This window comes from Ascaphus truei, chromosome 7 (genome assembly GCF_040206685.1).
Source record: "Ascaphus truei isolate aAscTru1 chromosome 7, aAscTru1.hap1, whole genome shotgun sequence".
NCBI lineage: Eukaryota > Metazoa > Chordata > Amphibia > Anura > Ascaphidae > Ascaphus > Ascaphus truei.
The window spans coordinates 68,550,181-68,564,968 of record NC_134489.1 but is presented as its reverse complement, the minus strand read 5'-3'; the positions used below and the strand labels follow the sequence as shown (position 1 = coordinate 68,564,968).

The following is a 14,788-nucleotide window of genomic DNA, read 5'->3' as shown; positions in this document are numbered from 1 at the left end:
TCATCATTACTATCATCAAATCAATTTTATAATTATCATTTATTTGTAAAGCTCCAACATATTCCGCAGGGCTGAATAATAAGAAATAATGATATCACGTTTCACACGTTTCGTTCAGTCAAAGCAATTTCTTAAATTAGAGGCGTGAGAGTTAAAGATCCGAACGGTCTCGAGCTTCCTTTTTATAATAAGGAGACTTCAGAGACAAAGCAGTCGATTTATATTTCTAAGTCTACCATTTCAAATTAAAAAACAACCATTACTATAAAATGTCATCTTAATCAGGGGTCAGGTTACAAACCAAATTATGATGTCAAGTAAATCGCTTTATATACAGGGCTACTTAATGAATGCAGGATTCATTATCTGTGTGTGTCTTTTTTCCTCAAAGAAATTTTACATAATTTAATTTGACTTTAATGTGGTATCTATTAAAGATCAATCTCTCTCAAACAAAGTCTAGATGGTTTAAATGAATTATAGACTCTGCTTTAAAGGAATATGAAAGAGTTAAGTGTGGCTAGCTATTAAAGATGGAATATATATTTATACCAAGGGGACAAGATTTTAATATACACATACATAACGTCTGTATGTTAGATTTACAGGAAAAGTCCCAATAGGTTCAGTTTGCTTGTAAAGCTACTTGTTTTACAAAACTGCATTCATGAAACACCTTCAAAGAAATCTCTGTGCCTGTAGCAATGCTAAACAGGAAAAAAAGAATAGAAACCCGGTTATAAATTGGTAAATATTTGCTTCAAGTTAACAAACTTATGTAAACACAGATAGCACTCAAAAACCATTAATAGCTCTGCTCGTGGAATATTAGCATTGAGGTCTCACTAAATAGTGAAGTGATTATATTTCTTCTTCAATTCCCTGTAAGTTTTGACAAGGTAATGGGAACATGAACTCAGTTTCTACCATATGTGCTTTCAGAAACCAGAGGGGATTTTCTCTTTAGTGTGAATCAATTAAGAGATTTCCCCCCGTCCCCACCCTTTAAAAGGATTCCTTTCCTGGATGGTTCCACATATCCGGCTAAAATAAAGAAATAGTATGCACAGTTTAAAAAATAATAATAATTACCTACAGTATGTAGATGCATACAAATACACAAAATGGATTTCACCAGCACAATTATGTGATTCATTATTAATATCATTGTCTCTTTTTGTGTAGATTAGTTACTATAAAAGTAGCTATAGATTTTATATATTTGTTAACTGGATCACAATGTTGCCAGTAAGTTATTAAGACTAAATAAATATAAAAGTAGAACCAGAAAAAAATAATATAATATATATATTTGCATATATATATATATATATATATATATATATATATATATATATATAAACACAGCGAACAGCCGGCACTCCACTAGAAAATAATATAGGTGCTAATCCCATAAGGTAACAATAGGAAATACGATACCGTTGTTAAGACGAAATCATACAGGCAGCACTCAATTGTTAGGTCAAAAAAGAGTATATTGTGAAACAAAGACACAGAACCAATGTTTCGGTCCGCCAGAGGGACCTTTGTTAAGGTATATATAAAAACCAATATGTTAGCAGATCTCAAAAGTGGTCAAAATATCAGCACTGAACAAAAATATATATTTTGAAGTGTTACTTGCTCTATTTAACACGAGATAGATATATTTTGAATATTTATAGCTATTTGTCCAGTGCCGGTACTTTGACCTTTTTTATGATCTTACAGTATATATTGTTGTAACTATTTTTTTACAGTGCATGGTGTATGCTTTGTAAATTAGTGCAGCCATCTTGTATCTCTCCCTCTCTCTTTTATTTATTGAAGTTACAAGCAATTTGATATACAGAGTGCAGAAACAATAAGTCCAGACATCAAAGCATTTTATACAATATTTAACAACTTACGAAAAAGAGAAAAATAGAAACGCTCCCCTCTTCCCCCCCCCCCCCAAAAAAAAACATGTTTTCATTACAAGAGACTATTAAATAGATGTTACTATTCAATCTTAAATTATTCCCATTTCCTGTTAATTTCCATAGTCTATTCCCCTTGTCCGGCTAAAACATTCTCTCCATGGGGCCCAAACATTATGGAATTTCGGCATTGTGCTGTTAAGATATGCCATTCATTTTTCCATCTCCATGATTTACCATATTTTTACTTGCATTTTGTTTAGTTGGAATAGATATCGACTTCCAGCACCCTGCTATTTGGCATTTAGTTGCTACAGAAATGTGGGTTATTCATTTAATATTATGTTTATGGCTGTCAAGATTCAGGAAGGGGTTTGCCCAAAAGAACACAGCAGCGATCTTTCGAGATATTGGTATGTACCACCTGTGACTCTAGCCTCATTATTCACTTCCAGAGAGGTTCAATTTTGGGACCACCCCACCATACATGTAGGATTGACCCTGCTTGGCTATAATCTCTCCAACAAAGTTCAGAGCAGTTAGGTAATATTTTATGCCATTTAGACAGATTAAGTACCAATGGTAAAGTACATAACTTTATAAGAATTTTCTTTTGCCATTGTATTAATTTAAGAAAAGGCTATTCCTCCCATACTGCAGACCAGTCTTCCCAATTAAATTATTGACCTAAATGAGTTTTCAACTGTAACATATTTAGGGCTCTCACCGGAGTAGATTAGTAAATGATATACTGTACCATTGATGTAACCCCACCTTTGCTCAGAACTATGTAAACATAAATGTCCAAAGGTATAGGTTCTTATGAAGGGGCAAAAGAGGTTCCACAAAATGTCTGATTTGTAAGGAAAGAGCTCGCTAGCTGGAATACCTCACTTGTCCTTAAAATACACAAAAGGTTTAAAATCACCCCATTTGTAATAAAGTCAGACAAGTTATATACTCTCCTCCCTTCCACTCTGCGTAGGTTCTATAGCTGGTTCTATACAGTAGCTCATCCTTAATAGAAAACTTGGATTAAAAAAGAGGGGGGTCAAAAAAGAGGAAACCCTATAGAGGTCACATGTGGACATGTTAAGTACTAGTACTATTGAATGAGAAATTATACCCAGTGGTCTTTGTTGTTTGGAAAGCCAGGAGATGTCTTATATTTTCAACGCCTCACAAAAGAAAGCCTCTAATTCAAGCTATTTTAGGGTCCCTATTGTTTTCAAGCACTATAAGGTCCTAAAGCTCAAGTCCCAATTGAGCCTATCAAAGATCAGCATCAAGAATGAGGAGCACCGCAGGTTTTTTAATATTTATCTAAAAAAAATGTATTATATTAATTAATCTGCTTGTGTTATCCAGGGCCTATCAACGTGGAAAAAACCCTACCTGATCTGGGTGGATGAATCTGGTAGAATCTCATTTAATCTGTTGGCGAGAACTTTATCATACAATTTAATATTAGTATTTAAAAGATCTTGGCCGATTTTTTATCTTCGCCCGCTTTAGGAATAACAGCATTTGCATAGGGATTGCTTAACTTCCTCTGAGATCCCTTCAAGTGCACTATTATATTTTCAGAGGCTTTAATTAACCGCAGGGTAGTAGGAAGCTGGATATGATTCAGATGATACAATTCCGAGTAATATTCTAGGAATCTCTCACATATCTTCATGGGATTTGATGCCAAATTACGTTTCTAAGCTCCAGAAAATATGTTTTCATATTGGCCCATTAAATGGCATCTCTCTATGCAAATAATTACATTTGGTCAAATAATTACATTTGGTCTATGCAAATAATTACATTAGCCTAAAACAGCTATAGTATTATATTTTATCTATGGTGGCTAATGTATGTTATGAAAACTTCTTTGCCTGCATAATAGCTCCCATTTGAAACTTCTCTTCAGAAAATATACAGCATAGAGCAAAATTGGCATCACGTTGAATCTGACTGCCCTTACTCCCTCCATTTACTGGTCATGTTTGGAGTTTTGTATGAGTGAGTATCTTCCTACAATGAAACCCTTTTATATCTGCTAAAAAGCAATATGGAACTGCTGAGTGTGGATTTGCGACTAATATCACAAACGATGGAGAGCAGCCCTCTTACTGATTATTTGTGGGGTTCAGGTGGTACCAGGTAAAAGTAGACTGCCAAAACTATGCTAGCCTTGGCAGGTGTTTGACTGAGTGCTGTGCAACAAAGGTCTTTCATTTTGAGTTCCACTTGCCATTTATTTGGCTTTTAAAAATTAATTTGAATATACTGATACACAAGATCACACTATTCTGCAGCTACTACAACACAGTGACACATTTCAACTTGGAGAAAGCCAACACTTTAGACTTATTTTAAGCCCGACTTACTTGTCCAAAGTACTGTATATAACTTATTTGTACATTCTGCTGTTTTATTTTGTATGCTGTGCTTGTAAATCACAAATGTTTGCCATAAACAAGATATTGTACACACCATTTAGAGTCTCTGAAAGCATTACCTTGAAAAATTCTTTATGCTTTTAGGAAGTGAGCATTAATAATGTAGATTGAAAATATATATATATATGCAACAGACCTGGTGCTTGTTCCAAAATGCAATGCTTGACTGCAAACATTTATTGACAGAATACAAATGTGCCCAGGTTTGCATCATTTTCAAAAGCCCTTAGCATTACTTTTTGCTTTTTAGTTGTATGAAAACATTAACATTCAACATTCAATCCAATAAATTATAGAATGAATCCAATGGTCAGTTTTCCTTTATTTGTTTTATCAGATACAAATTAACTTCACATTAGCTGATGTAGCTATATATCATAGAGCAGCAGAGAACAGATTTAAAGTTACCTAAAAAAAAAAATCAAAGATAATTACTATATTCTTCTCTCTGTTAACCATAAGGAACATTTTTATTGTTTCACATATCTGACACGTCTTAAGCAGGACATAGAGATTTGTTAAATGTCGGACTTTGCTGTTTATTTGATGTACAAAAAAAATGTAGAAAGAAGACACCACAAAGTGAAAAAAATAACACATGCTATTTATTATAAAACATGTCAAGTAACTCCTCCTAGAACTGTGTAATCACGTCCCTTATTGCATGATGACAAAACGGAGACACATATAACAAAGTTCCTTTACACAGTGATATTAAAAGGCGTGCAAAATTCCTCTCAAAGCATCAATTTCACAACAAATTAGCTTGACTACTGATGTAATACATATTTTGCTTATTGGCCAATGTATCAAAGTGTTCCTAGTGCATACCATTGCACAAAGATAAATAAAAGAACAACAATTGTTCAATGTTGTTTTCCCTCCCTAAATCTGGTATGCACCAAGATAAGACTCTTTTTTAAGAAGAAAATACAGGGTGGGCATATAAAGGTTTGAGGCCACAACACTAAGCAGCTTTCGGTTGCACTAGGGACTCAAAAAGATTGCATTGCTTCAGAGATATACTTCCAATATATCACTGGAGACAGTAAGTGTTCAAACTCAGTCCTCAAGTGCTACCAACAGGCCAGGTTTAAAAAGATATCACTGCTTCTGCACAGGTAGTTCAATCAGTGGCTCAGTCATTTTGACTAACCCATTTCTGCCGATGAATGGATATCCTTAAAACATGGCCTGTTGGTAGCACTTTAGGCCTGAGTTTGAGCACCAATGGACTACAGAAAAAGAAAAAAGGTGATGTAGAATAGCGCTAATGAAAATAGACAATGGACCCTATATGGGGGTGAACCCTAGTGGAAAGCTAGGCAGCCTGATGGAAATCTGATGGTACAATCAGAACATAGAAAAAAACAGAGAGAGATACCGGCGCCTAATAAGTCCAATTAGGAGGAGTCCTGGAAATCCAGTAGAAATAATTCAAGTTCCAGAATGATAATCAGCAATCTCTCAGTCTTGAGATGACCATATGGAAAGGACGGCAGAAGGTTAATTGAAATGAGCGCTGACCAGGCTGGTAAGATCTGTCCTCCATGTGTAGAGAGTTTGGATCACCGGCGTGTTCCTCCGTGTGTTGCGGTTCCCGAAACCGGAAGTGACGTCCACGATGTACTTCCCCGTGTCCCGTGCTTGCCGGGACCGGTAGTGATGTCACCGGACGTGACGACACAAATGGATGGGACCTTCAACGGGGCTGGCAAACGAACGGAGATCTTAACTCCTCTGCCGCTCTGTACAGAACTGCAGCACTCTGCATAGAACCTGCTTCTCCTTAGAATGTCCGGTGACGTCACTACCGGTCCCGGCAAGCACGGGACACGGGAAAGTACATCGGGGACGTCACTTCCGGTTTCGGGAACCGCAACACACGGAGGAACACGCCGGTGATCCAAACTCTCTACACATGGAGGACAGATCTTACCAGCCTGGTCGGTGCTCATTGCAATTAACCTTCTGCCGTCCTTTCCATCTGGTCATCTCAAGACTGAGAGATTGCTGATTATCATTCTGGAACTTTAATTATTTCTACTGGATTTCCAGGACTCCTCCTAATTGGACTTTTTAGGCGCCGGTATCTCTCTCTGTTTTTCACCACTGGACTACAGTATATAAATGGAGTTACTGTAAAGTGTATGTTTATGTATACATACAGATGTAGCGAGACATAGTGTCTCTGACACCGGGGCAAGCTGTGTGTCAGTGGCTGCCCCGGCGCCTGAGAATTATCGCTGTGGGGAATCCAATCCAGAAGCATTGATCCCCAAGCAGCGCAATCGCAACACTACTATCTCCGGAGCAACAGCGTTAAGCTTTTTTTAGTTACGGCTCTGGAGGCAGGAGATCTCATTACACTGTTTTTAACTCTATAGTTCCTTAAAATGTTATCCGCACCACTTAACTTTGTATAAATCTACTAGCTGAGAGACCCGGCGTTGCCCGGGATGTAATGTTCCCGTTCCTCTCTCTCCTCCCCCCTCTCTCTGTTTGTCCCCCATTCACATCAATCCAGTCCCCCCCCTCCCTCCCTCCTTTACAGCTTCATGTAGCGTGTGTGCGTCAGTCACTGTGTGTTTGCTCGCGCGTCAGTGAGTCTGAGGCAGAAACACAAACACACACAGACTGACTGACGCACACACAGTCAGTGTGTGCCTCAGTCAGTGTGTGCGTGCGTCAGTCAGGCTTTGTGTGCGCGTCAGTCAGTGTGTGCGTGCGTGCGGCAGTCAGTCAGTGTGTGCGCGCGGGGCGTCAAAGGCAGGGGGGGGCGTCAAAGGCAGGGGGGGGCGTCAAAGGGAGGGGGGGGGCGTCAAAGGGAGGGGGGGGCGTCAAAGGGAGGGGGGGGGGCATCAAAGGGAGGGGGGGGCGTCAAAGGGAGGGGGGGGGGCGTCAAAGGGAGGGGGGGGGCGTCAAAGGGAGGGGGGGGGCGTCAAAGGGAGGGGGGGGGCGTCAAAGGGAGGGGGGGGGCGTCAAAGGGAGGGGGGGGGCGTCAAAGGGAGGGGGGGGGCGTCAAAGGGAGGGGGGGGCGTCAAAGGGAGGGGGGGGGCGTCAAAGGGAGGGGGGGGCGTCAAAGGGAGGGGGGGGGGCGTCAAAGGGAGGGGGGGGCGTCAAAGGGAGGGGGGGGGCGTCAAAGGGAGGGGGGGGGCGTCAAAGGGAGGGGGGGGCGTCAAAGGGAGGGGGGGGCAGTGGACAGGAGGGGGGGGCAGTGGACAGGAGGGGGGGCAGTGGACAGGAGGGAGGGGGCAGTGGACAGGAGGGGGGGGGGCAGTGGACAGGAGGGGGGGGGGGCAGTGGACAGGAGGGGGGGGGGCAGTGGACAGGAGGGGGGGGGCAGTGGACAGGAGGGGGGGGGGCAGTGGACAGGAGGGGGGGGGGCAGTGGACAGGAGGGGGGGGGCAGTGGACAGGAGGGGGGGGGGCAGTGGACAGGAGGGGGGGGCAGTGGACAGGAGGGGGGGCAGTGGACAGGAGGGGGGGCAGTGGACAGGAGGGGGGGGGCAGTGGACAGGAGGGGGGGGCAGTGGACAGGAGGGGGGGGGCAGTGGACAGGAGGGGGGGGGGCAGTGGACAGGAGGGAGGGGGCAGTGGACAGGAGGGGGGGGGCAGTGGACAGGAGGGGGGGGCAGTGGACAGGAGGGGGGGCAGTGGACAGGAGGGGGGGCAGTGGACAGGAGGGGGGGGCAGTGGACAGGAGGGGGGGGCAGTGGACAGGAGGGGGGGCAGTGGACAGGAGGGGGGGGGCAGTGGACAGGAGGGGGGGGCAGTGGACAGGAGGGGGGACAGGAGGGGGGACGCAGTGGACAGGAGGGGGGACGCAGTGGACAGGAGGGGGGGGCAGTGGACAGGAGGGGGGGCAGTGGACAGGAGGGGGGGGCAGTGGACAGTGACACACACACACACACACACACACACACACACACACACACCTCAGTTGATGCGCCCTTTCTCAGTTCCGTTTGGCGCCGGAGGTGGGGAGCGACACCTACCTGTACTTCCGGGCGCCGCCACCGTCTGACTCGGCGCCGCGAGGGAGGAAGGGGGTCCGCCATCTTACGCGCCGCGTGGCAGCTGCGGGAAGCGAGGTGATTTGGAGCGGGGAGGGGGGAGAGGTGATTTGGAGCGGGGAGAGGTGATTTGGAGCGGGGAGAGGTGATTTGGAGCGGGGAGAGGTGATGCCGCTGGGGAGGGGGAAGAGGTGATGCCGCTGGGGAGGGGGAAGAGGTGATGCCGCTGGGGAGGGGGAAGAGGTGATGCCGCTGGGGAGGGGGAAGAGGTGATGCCGCTGGGGAGGGGGAAGAGGTGATGCCGCTGGGGAGGGGGAAGAGGTGATGCCGCTGGGGAGGGGGAAAAGGTGATTTGGAGAGGGGAGAGAGGTGTGTGTGTGTGTGTGTGTGTGTGTGTGTTTTATTTATTTTTTTGGACCTTTGGCCCGTCACTCCGCCTCAGGCCAATGAGAGGTGTGGGGGGCGGGCCAAGGGGGTGGTGTGAGTGTGTGAGGCCAATGAGAGGTGTGCGGGGGCGGGCGGGCCAAGGGACCAATGAGATTGCCGCTAGGGACACCGGACATCCAGCAGGCAGGCATGCATGCAGGCAAACATACAGTGCTTTCACTAATATAGTATAAGATTCCAAGCCATTGATGGTTCTCTAGTTAACATGTCTTCAAGCATTTCTTCATCTATACACCTGATATTCTGATGGAGTAAAAGCTCTACTCCAAACGGATAGCAATTGATTTTTCAAAACTATGACTTATTGACTATACAGTTAAAATCAATATGAGCAAAAGTATTATATATTAAGTATAGATCAGTGTAATCCTCTATCTGTTTATAGAGAATCCATCTGGTGCCCACTCAAAGAGGATCAGCAACTGCCAGCGAACGCAAGAAAAATCCTTAGTTTTAATGTTTACCTTGCAAGTGTTACCTAAATTGCAATGACCTTCCACTGGAAAATTTGTGGAACTCTTTGTCTGTAACCTTTAGAAAGTTGTTTTTTTATCTCAAAACAATACTATGGTCCATAAAAGTTAACACTGTTTTTATGTGTGGCTTTTCTGGGTCATGTTAATATTGGACTGTAAAAAAACTAAATACACAGAATAGAAAAATATCGTAGCAGCAGGCTTGAACGGTCATTTCTGACACATGCTGCTCATGTAGGAGAGAGGTACAATGGTTTAAATCCAATACAAATAAATTGCTTTAACAGTTTAATTGCTGGACTTAATGCATTCTGTGTTGCACATACAATAGCTGGAAAGAGTTAATTTAAGTTAATGGTAAATATAACTAGAACATAATTAACACCTGTGAATCTACTGTAACACCTTTATGCATAACCATCCAAATCCATATGTGCTTGAATCTTTTATAAAGAAACATATTGTAATGATAGATGCATTTCCAATGTCATTATGGATTGGGAACAAAAACACTTTTTAGCAGTCACTATTTTGCACAATAGTATGTGTGTGTTGTAAATCTTTTGTACAATTAATATCATCAATAAATATATCTCCCAAAAAAACAAGATATAAAAGTAATATGTAATCTAATCAGCCCTTTCCTGAAATAACCACTTCACTGCTTAGATTTTAATAACGTGTTCACTGGTATGTAGAGATGTGTAATGTTTTGCTAAGAGAAAAATCTGTGAAAAATGCATGGGTGTGATACTCAAATAAGAATTTTAAAAAATGTTACACATCAGGGAAATTAAAGAAAGTCACAACTGAGAAGGATCACAGAATTGTTAGTAAGTGAGAATGCTCTCAGCCTTAATTACTCAAGGGTAAATATTCGTCTATAAATACCCAAACTTTCTGCTGGATGTACTGTAAGTCTGAACTCATTGAGCAAACCACATACAGTACTGTACAGTATACAAGGAAGAACTTATTTCAAGCCACAAAGCGTGAACGCACTTAACTTTAGAAAGTTAGAAAGAACTAACAAAGTGACATTATTTTTGAATAGCAGCTCAGATGGCAAATTTAAATGAAATAGGTTTTGCATGTTGCTTACCAATGGTAAATAACCACAACGTAATTACAGTATATTTACCTAAAACACCTCCACGTAAATTCCATTACAGTTACAACCATATGTTGTTTTTATTACTTCATCTACAGTATGTTATGTAAACACCAGTATTCATAACAGTGTTTTTATCTTTCCTTGATCATCTTAACAAATAACTTAATGATTACAAATCATAGATATGTTTGGGCCCACGATTTATAAATACTGAATTCCATAAGTAAGGCCGCGCTTATAGTGCCGGCGACGGCGAGCGAAAAACAAATACATTGCCGCGTGCGCTTATAGTGCACGCAACGGCGACAAGCAACGGAGCGATGCCGCCGTCGCGAAAATCTGAAGCCGGCAAAATTAGATTTTTCAAGGGCCGTCGCGTCACGTGACGGCCCTTGAACAAATCAAATTGCCGGAATCCCGCGACCCCGCCGCCCGGCGAAACATAACTTTCGCCGGGGGCGACGGTGATGTCGCCAACGACGGCACTATAGGCACGGCCTATGAAACATTACAGGTAATTATTTTGTTGCAACCAAAAAAAAAATGTAATTGAGATTTTTTTAATTGACCAGATGTTTGTACTTATATAATTTATAAGCCAGTGCCAACAACTAAGGCGGTTAGTCATTAAAGCCTAATGGCCATAAGTAATAATGCAAACAAATGACTATTATTAATGAACAATGGTCAAAACAAAAGGATATAACAGTAAATAAATCCCTGAAGGTGGAATGGATAACAGCGCTATAGAATTAATACTTTCTGATTCTTCTACATTTCCAACTACTCTAAAACATATCTAGGTTCCAAAAGTCAAAGATTGTAAAAGATCCAACAAATCCTTTATTTTTAGCCAGACTGCCTTGTTCGCTATCATCTGATAATTCCTCTATACAATTTAACCTTGATTTTCTCTCATTGCCCTTGATTCAAATACCTCTTTATAGTTCTATTGTTGATGAGTGAAAAAAAATACCCTTCAATATCTTGGTGCTTTAAAAGTCATTGCCTTAGTACAGAACCTCTTAATCACCAACTAAGGAGATGGGACTTCAAATAAGACAGACTCAAGGCAGTGTTAATGCAGAAGTATTTTTTAAGGTTCACAACAATCTCCCTCAAGCGTACTCAGCAAATGTCTCACTTTGAATCTAGTGGGAGAAGTGCAGGGATTCACTTTCTGTTTTTTTTTCCACATATGTATGGCCAATCTTTTCACCAGCAGCATGCTCCTTACACTGAGAAGCGCAGTGAATATATATATATATATATATATATATATATATATATATATATATATATATATATATATATATATTATTAAGGTTATGGTGGGTAAAAAAAAAGTGACAAAAACCCTCCACAGTAAAGCATAAAGCAACTGTAAATATTACTGTATGTTCATTTGCATATCTTAGACAGGTCTGCAACCCTGACACGGTTGCAGACCTGTCTAAGACATGCAAATGAACATACAGTAATATATATAGATAGATAGATAGATAGAGCACAGCTGGCACTCCAAGCAAAATAATTAAATCATCAGGTGCATGTTCCATAAGACAAGTATATGCAACAGATTGCCTTCCCAGCAGGGAAAGCAAAGAAACAGCACTCAGTAGTATGTAGACCTGAAGAAGGTCCTTAGTGGACCGAAACGTTGGTTTACACATGTGCTGTCATGTTTGAATACAATCTTTTTGCTACTGTACATACTACTGAGTGCTGTTTCTTTGCTTTCCCTGATGGGAAGGCAATCTGTTGCATATATATTACATTTTTTTTCATTTTCTGGTGGGCCAAATTAAATCCCTAGCAGCATGCTTCCATGTAGGTACCACTATTAGGGTGTGATTAATGTATTTAGCCAATCTACCTGTAACTGCTTATTGAGCAGCTTGTGGAAGGTTAGTCCCTCCTTTTCAAGGTATATAATCTCCCATTAAGGTCCCTGTAAATTCACTTTTCTTGCATACATGTATCTTCACTGGTATATACCAGTTTTTAACTGCACTAAGTTACATAAGCGTATGCTTAGTTTATTAACCCCTTCAGGGTATATTTCACAGAACAGTTGTATGAATTTAACATAGGGACCTGCTTCTGAGACTTACCTTGACCTTACCTTGGTTAGCAGGCTTGTCATTATTTGATCAAAGGATGTAACCAAAAGTCTAATTTGTCTTACAGACTTAGGTTTTACTATGTATATTTATTTCCCCATTTATTGTTAGCCCAATGGGAGAAGCGCAGGGATTCACTTTCTGTATTCTCACTATGAATCTACAGTAGATCACATAGTCTCTGAAATCTAATTTCAGCCTTAGTTGCTAAATGTGCAAAATCAGTCTCAATATTTTAAAGGTTAAAGGCAAGCATCACAGCAGGTTTCATCAAAGTGTGTTTAACACTGCCTTCAATCAGAGATACAGTAGGCTTGTCTACTATACAGTAATACTGTATTTATACTGAGTACTGTACGTGTTTCTTTCCACTAAAGATCATTTCAATGTGTAGTCTAAACTCCATATCCCATTACACCTAGATGTTGCAAAATACACCTGTGTCAGGGTATCTGTTATGAATGCAGTTAATTACATACACACTCATTGTACTCCCTTACCAAATGAATGAGACTGCACGTGAAAATAGATATCATTGTCACCATACATTACAAATTGAAGGGTTTACAAATGTGTTGTGGGTGAGCAGAGGTGATTTTTAGAGTATCTTCAAAATTATCTGACTTAGAAAAACATTCCATGTTTGGGGGTCACCTTCTAAAAATTACCATGCTGCAATGTAATACAATATGTCATTTCATAATCTGGTTTAAAGTGCAGAAACCCCAAAAAACATAATTGGCTGCTGCAAGTAACCCTATTTGCTGACATTTATTGTCCACCATTAAGAGTTTATACCTTCCCCAAAACAGCAATACTGTATATAATATAGGGCATTCCTATTTGTTATTATCTTGTATTACAGTCTAGTGGTGTATCTAAGGTTATTTTTTAATTGGTTATTTTTTTTTCTAAACAAAAGTAGTTGTGAGAAGATGATACTCAGCAGCAAACTGTTAAATATTCACGCATATTGGGTGGGTCAAAAATGATAATTTATTGTATATTTCTATTAAGGTTAGTTGAACAATTATGGTTGTTCTAATTGTTCTAGGGGTCACAGAGTGCATCAAAACAAATACTTATTTTTCTTATGTGCCGACACACATATCATTTAAAGCTTTGGAACAATGTTTTTGCTAAACACCACTAAAATTAATCCTGTGTCCTTTTTTTAATGAGTACTGTAGCTTCGCATTGAATGGTGCAAACCTACACCACAATGCAGCCTTAACCTACTTCCAAGGAGAATCTGGGTTGTGTCCAAAGCACTAAGCACAGAGCAATCAAAGGGACGAACTCTCATTGTAACTGACAGATCCCATCTACAGTAGTACTTTTCTCCCCAGTTCATGCCACACACAGCATGTGACTTACAATTAAAGCCACTAGATTGATTTCCCCATCTGCCAGAGAGTCCTGCTATGCTATACACAGGGAGGGCTACAGCCAGGGCTTAGTAAATCAACAACAAAATAAAGCTACAAGTTAAATAACCAAAGATGAGTTGCTGCCCTGTCTCTAGCTGTCCCTTATATGCTCTGGGCTGGAGAGGGGGGTCCGGATAAACCGTGATGGGAAACATAATAAACTTGTTTAAATAACCCAGAAGTATTGGGAAAGGTCGGACCGGGAGGGGGGGGGATTTCTTACCTTGGTTGGCTGAAGAGGATAAAGTAATGGAGAGTTGGTGGTGCACTCAGCAGCAGCCGCAGCTCTGGGTGTTGATACTGCTACTGTCCCTGCTCCAGCTCCTGCTCAGCTGATCCCTTTTCCCTCTCAGAACGTTGCACTAGAGAAGCTCTGGCTCCAGTCCTCTGCCGCGCAGGCGCACTGCAGCCAGGTGATGGGTACACAAGAGGGAGGCTGAGAAGAGACCGCACTGACACTTATTACTCGCCCAGGCTAAGAGAGACTCGCACCCACTGCATTTTCTAAAAGTACTGGTACTATGATTGAAAGCATAATTCAAGACAGAGGCTCTTAGGACACCATTTACAAGATCTCTGCAGTAATTGCGACATAAGAACAGAAATTGGTAGTTTTTTTTTTATTTTTTCTCCAAACATCCGTTTTTTTAAGAAGAAAATGGAATGGTTGGTAAAGTAAAAAGAACAAAACGTAGTCGTGCTCCATCTCCCATTATACTATCACACTTCGACCACTGCGCAGAGTTAGAGGCACATCAGACGCTGAAGGGGTTAATGCAACAATATCATGTCACATAATGGTTGTTCTATAATT

The 14,788-nt window shown here is 41.4% G+C and overlaps 1 protein-coding gene across 2 annotated transcripts in view; it reads right to left on the bottom strand.

Moving 5' to 3' along the window:
• ZNF385B (zinc finger protein 385B) overlaps window positions 1-14,379 on the bottom strand; it is a 445,753-nt gene extending 431,374 nt beyond the window's left edge. Inside the window, exon 1 of one of the 2 annotated variants that reach the window (XM_075608925.1) lies at window positions 14,198-14,379. The gene's annotated coding sequence lies outside the window, so the exon portion shown is untranslated. The remainder of the gene's footprint in view (window positions 1-14,197) is intronic. The other variant, XM_075608923.1, reaches the window with a different exon arrangement.
• Between the last annotated feature and the right edge of the window lie 409 nt (window positions 14,380-14,788).